We start from the raw sequence: 6,274 nt of genomic DNA on the forward strand, positions 1-6,274 counted from the left end.
TGTACAGAAAAACGAACAGGAATGGAACAGGTACATCAACCCCCAAATCCCCTCTCTCTGTACAGAAAAATGAACAGGAATGGAACAGGTACATCAACCCCCAAATCCCCCTCTCTACACAGAAAAACGAACAGGAATGGAACAGGTACATCAACCCCCAAATCCCCCCTCTCTGTACAGAAAAATGAACAGGAATGGAGCAGGTACATCAACCCCCAAATCCCCCCTCTCTGCACAGAAAAATGAACAGGAATGGAACAGGTACATCAACCCCCAAATCCCCCTCTCTACACAGAAAAACGAACAGGAATGGAACAGGTACATCAACCCCCAAATCCCCTCTCTCTGTACAGAAAAACGAACAGGAATGGAACAGGTACATCAACCCCCAAATCCCCTCTCTCTGTACAGAAAAACGAACAGGAATGGAACAGGTACATCAACCCCCAAATCCCCTCTCTCTGTACAGAAAAACGAACAGGAATGGAACAGGTACATCAACCCCCAAATCCCCCCTCTCTGTACAGAAAAATGAACAGGAATGGAGCAGGTACATCAACCCCCAAATCCCCCCTCTCTGCACAGAAAAATGAACAGGAATGGAACAGGTACATCAACCCCCAAATCCCCCTCTCTACACAGAAAAACGAACAGGAATGGAACAGGTACATCAACCCCCAAATCCCCCTCTCTACACAGAAAAACGAACAGGAATGGAACAGGTACATCAACCCCCAAATCCCCCTCTCTACACAGAAAAACGAACAGGAATGGAACAGGTACATCAACCCCCAAATCCCCCCTCTCTGTACAGAAAAATGAACAGGAATGGAACAGGTACATCAACCCCCAAATCCCCCTCTCTACACAGAAAAACGAACTGGAATGGAACAGGTACATCAACCCCCAAATCCCCCTCTCTACACAGAAAAACGAACAGGAATGGAACAGGTACATCAACCCCCAAATCCCCCTCTCTACACAGAAAAACGAACAGGAATGGAACAGGTACATCAACCCCCAAATCCCCTCTCTCTGTACAGAAAAACGAACAGGAATGGAACAGGTACATCAACCCCCAAATCCCCTCTCTCTGTACAGAAAAACGAACAGGAATGGAACAGGTACATCAACCCCCAAATCCCCCCTCTCTGCACAGAAAAACGAACAGGAATGGAGCAGGTACATCAACCCCCAAATCCCCCTCTCTACACAGAAAAACGAACAGGAATGGAACAGGTACATCAACACCCAAATCCCCCTCTCTACACAGAAAAACGAACAGGAATGGAACAGGTACATCAACCCCCAAATCCCCTCTCTCTGTACAGAAAAACGAACAGGAATGGAACAGGTACATCAACCCCCAAATCCCCTCTCTCTGTACAGAAAAATGAACAGGAATGGAACAGGTACATCAACCCCCAAATCCCCCCTCTCTGTACAGAAAAATGAACAGGAATGGAACAGGTACATCAATCCCCAAATCCCCCCTCTCTGTACAGAAAAACGAACAGGAATGGAGCAGGTACATCAACCCAAAAATCACTCCTCCTGCACAAAAAAAAAACAAACAAAAACGGAACAGGCACATTGACTCCTAAATCCCTCTTCCCTGGACAAAAAAATAGAGAAAGATCGGGTGAAAAACACAGAATATAAAAAAAAAACTATAAGACTGAGAAAAAGTCTCTATTCGAAATGCAGAAAGGGAATATTCTCTGGGCACATTTGCAGGCTCTCCCCTCTCCAGTAGAGAGTAATCAAAAGCCAGGCAGACAGCATTCAACCTCCACACTCGCCTTGATGCTCCAATCTCTCTCATCGCTTTAATGGCCGCACAATGGAAGCTTTAATCGGCAAAATGGAGTCAAACATGGGCTCGGGTCCCATCCTGCAGCCTGCCTGCCACGAGGTTCACACACGCTGCCTTGGACTCCTAGTGTCCTCTTGGAGACTGCCGAGTGCTGAAGCACCTGAATGATCTCCGAACTTCCGCATTCACCTCAATGTTCCCACCTCCCTCATCTCTTTAATCGGAGAAACGGCATCAAACATCGGCTTGTGCCCCAGAATCCTCTAGAGGCTATAGAGCACTGGAACACCCAAGCAATCTCCAAACAGCAAACCACAGGCTCCAGCAGTTCCAGAAACACAGCCAAGAGGAAAAATGAACATAAAAGACATAAAAGAAGTGAAATGTGTGGTTTCATGATCTATCCAGAAAATGTAGTCCAAAGGAGTGCTGTATGCAGCTCCCATTGTGACCGGAATGGGTGGTGAACCTGTGGAATTCATTGCCAAAGGTGGCTGTGCGGGCTAACTCATTTGGTCTATTTAAAGCAGAATTTAATTGATTCTTGATTAATCAGGGCATCAAAGGTTACGGAGGGAAGACAGGAGAATGGGGTTGAGAGGGAAAATAAATCAGCCATGATGGAATGAATGAGGCAACTTTATGGGGTGAATGGCATAATTCTGCTCCTATGACTTATGGTCTTTTATTACTTTTATTGTATTTGCACACTTTGTCTTCTTTTGCTCTTTGGTTATTGGTCTTTGTGTGTTGATTCTATTGTGTTTCTGTGTACTTACTGTGAAGCCCTACAAGAAAATGAATCTCAGTATTGTATATGGTGTCATATACATACTTTAATAATGAATTTACTTTGAAGTTTTTACCTTAGTGCTCATGAATCCATGGGCGTTCAGAAATCTGATGTCAGAAGCAGAAGAAGCCGTTTCTGAATCATTGTGTGTGTGTGTGTGTGTCTTCAGGCTCCTGTACCACATCCCTAATGGTAGTAATGGGAAGAGGGTGTGTCCTGGATAGTGAGGGTCCTTATCAATGGATGCTGCCTTCTTAGGGCACTGTCCCTTGAAGATGTCCTTGATGGTAGGGCAGGTAGTGCCGTGATGGAGCTGGCTGAGTCTATAATGCTCTGCAGCCTCTAGCAATCATGTTCATTGGAGGGTCCATGCCAGATTATGATGCAGTCTGTCAACGTTCTCCATCATGCCTTGGTATTTGGTGACATGCCCAATCTGCTCAAACTCCTAATAAAGTAGAGCTGCATATCTTTGATGTAATCATGAAAAAGGTGTGCCACAATGTTGAGTGCAGAATAGATCCTCTGAGATATTGATACCCTGGGACTTGAAGCTGTTTGTCCACTGTAACTTAACCCTAGTGTGTTGTTGAGTGGTAGAACCTGGCGGGGGGGGTTTGAGAAGGTGAGAAGAACATGAGAGAGTCTCGGTTCTGAGGGCACAGAGTCAGAATAAAGAAACGGCCATAAAATGCTGGAGGAACTCAGCAGGCCAGGCGGCATCTATGGAAATGAGTAAACAGTTGACATTTCAGGCCGAGACCCTTCATCAAGACTGGAGAAAAAAAAATGAGGAGTAGAGTTAAAAGGTGTGGGGAGGGAGGGAGTTACACAAGGTGATAGGTGAAACTGGGAGGGGGAGGGGTGAAACAAAGAACTGGGAAGTTGATTGCTGAAAGAGATACGGGGCTGGCGAAGGGAGAATCTAATAACAGAGAACAGAAGGCCATGGAAGAAGCAAAAGGTGGGGAAGGAGCACTAGAGGAATATAAAGAGCAAACACGAGGAAATCTGCAGATGCTGGAAATTCAAACAACAACACGCACAAAATGCTGGTAGAACACAGCAGGCCAGGCAGCATCTATAGGAAGAAGCGCTGTCGACGTTTCGGGCCGAGATCCTTCGCCAGAGTCCTGACGGTCTCGGCCCGAAACATCGACAGTGCTTCTTCCTATAGATGCTGCGTAGCCTGCTGTGTTCTACCAGCACTAGAGGAATATGATGGGTAGGTAAGGAGAGGGAGGGAAAGGGGAATGGGGAATGGTGGAGGAGGAGGGGGCCATTACCAGAAGTTTGAGAAATTGATGTTCATGCCATCAGGTTGGATGTCCCTTTAAAATTGAGATGGGGGGGTGTTATATCTTCAGCTAGAGAGTGGTGACACTGTGGAATTTCATAATCAGAAATCAGGTTTAATATCACTGACATAGTTCATGAAATATGTTGTCTTGAGGCAGCAGTCCTTTGTAATACATAATAAAAAACTTATATAGGAAATTAAATATGTTGTGCAAAAAGCGAGCAAAAATGTAGTGATGTAGTGTATATGGGTTCATTGTCGAATCAAAAATCTAATGTTGGAGGGAAAAAAGCTGTTCTTGTAGCACTGAGTGTGTGTCTTCAGGCTCCTGTACCTCATGGTATCCATGAGAAGAGAACATGTCCTGGGTGGTGGGTCCTTAATGATGGATTTGTCTTTTTGAGCCATCATCTTTGAAGATGAACTGGATGCTGGGGATGCTAGTGCCCATGCTGGATCTGGCTGTGTTTGCAACTTACTTCAGCTTTTCCTGATCCTGTGCAGTGGCCCCTCCATACCAGATGGTGATGCAATTAGTGAGAATCCTCTCCATGGTACATCTGGAGAAATTTGTTGCCACAGAACCTTCTGGAGTGTATTTAAAGCTGAGATTGATAGGTTATGGGGAAAAGACAGGAGAGTTGAGTTTTTTAAAATCAGCCATGGTTGAATGGAGGAAAAAAACTTGATGTGCCATATGATTTAATTCTGCTCCTATATTTTACGGTCCAATGAAGCAGAACTAGTGCAGGATTAGCAGGCTTTTTCCACTGAGGCTAGGGGAGAAAAAAAACCAGAGGACATGGGTTAAGGGTGAAGGGGGAAAAATTTAAAGGGAACATTAGTGGGGGCTTCTTCACACAGAGAGTGGTGGGAGTGTGGAATGAGCTGCCAGATGAAGTGGTAAATGCGGGCTCACTTTAAACATTTAAGAAAATCTTGGACAGGTACATGGATGAGAGGGGTATGGAGGGATATGGTCCAGGTGCAGGTCAGTGGAACTAGGCAGAAAAATGGTTTGGCACAGCCAATAAGTGCCAGAAGGTCTGTTTCTGTGCTGTAATGTTCTATGATTAGTTTAAATGGATGTTAGATGCTCGGAGTGAACGCAGTGGATTGAAGGATTGAGAAAGGTTAGCTTTATCTGTCACATGTACATCGAAACATACAGTGAAATGCATCGTTTACATCAGGTCAAATCAGAGAGGATCGTGCAAGGGAATCCATACCTCACCAGCTTCCTGTGACAACACCGCACATCCACAGCTCTCTAACTCTAACCTGTATGTCTTTGGAATCTGGGAGCAAACCGGAGCACCCGGAGGAAACAGGCATGGTGACGGAGAGAATGTATAAACTCTTTACAGACACTGCACAGGCTGCAAACCACCTTTTCCAAAACCTCGCCTCTGGAAAGTGCTAGGGAGCTGTTAAATCAAAAACTTTATTCCATTCTAAAAATCTCTTCCCCCAGGCAGAGTATCTGATCAACCATTCAAATTAGCTCCCAACCATCCCCTCTGTCTATTACCCCAGTCACTAAACTGCACTGTAAACACTTTAGACTATTTTATATAATGCTGCATTTTACAATTTGCATCGTAAATACATATCGGTATTTATGCACATTTTATTCCATATCCATACTCTAATTTCTAACTTTATTTTTATATCATTTCTTATTGATTATAATCACTTTTAATTGCATTCCATCCCCTGACCAACCCACCACAGTAAATTTCTAATATAGTACATGTAAATGCCCAGTAGCATCGTTGTAGAGTAGCGATTAGCATGACATAATTACAGCTGAAGGAATTCTGGAGTTTGGAGTTCAGCTCCACTGACATCTCAGGATCTTGTGCGTCCTCCCCGTAAACTGCATTGGTTTCCTTCAGGTGCTCTGGTTTCCTCCCACAGTCCAAAGGTTAATTGGTCATTGTAAATTGTCCTGTGATTAGGCTAAAGTTAAGCAAGTGGGATGATGGGTGCTGCAGCTCTTTGGAGCTGTATCTCTGAATAAAATAAATAATTGTGTGTGTGATGTGTAACTTCATCTGCAGACTGTTGAGAACTGGTTGTTCTTGCTGATAACGTCCATGCACCACAATTTACAGGACCGTTCACTCAGAAACTTGAGCTATATTATGTTTTTTTGTGTGACTGTATGTTTACACTATCTCTTATATGTGCTATATGTACCTTATGCTGTGCATGGCTGTTGGTGCTGTGTTTTGTACCTTGGCCCTGGAGAAATGCTGTTTCGTTTGGCTGTATTTATGGGTATTTATTTAAGGCTGAATGACAATTAAACGTGAACTTGGACTTAAAGTAGATGCACATGGCAAATAAAGTTGAGCCACTG

Source organism: Hemitrygon akajei, chromosome 4, assembly GCF_048418815.1.
Source record: "Hemitrygon akajei chromosome 4, sHemAka1.3, whole genome shotgun sequence".
Lineage (NCBI taxonomy): Eukaryota > Metazoa > Chordata > Chondrichthyes > Myliobatiformes > Dasyatidae > Hemitrygon > Hemitrygon akajei.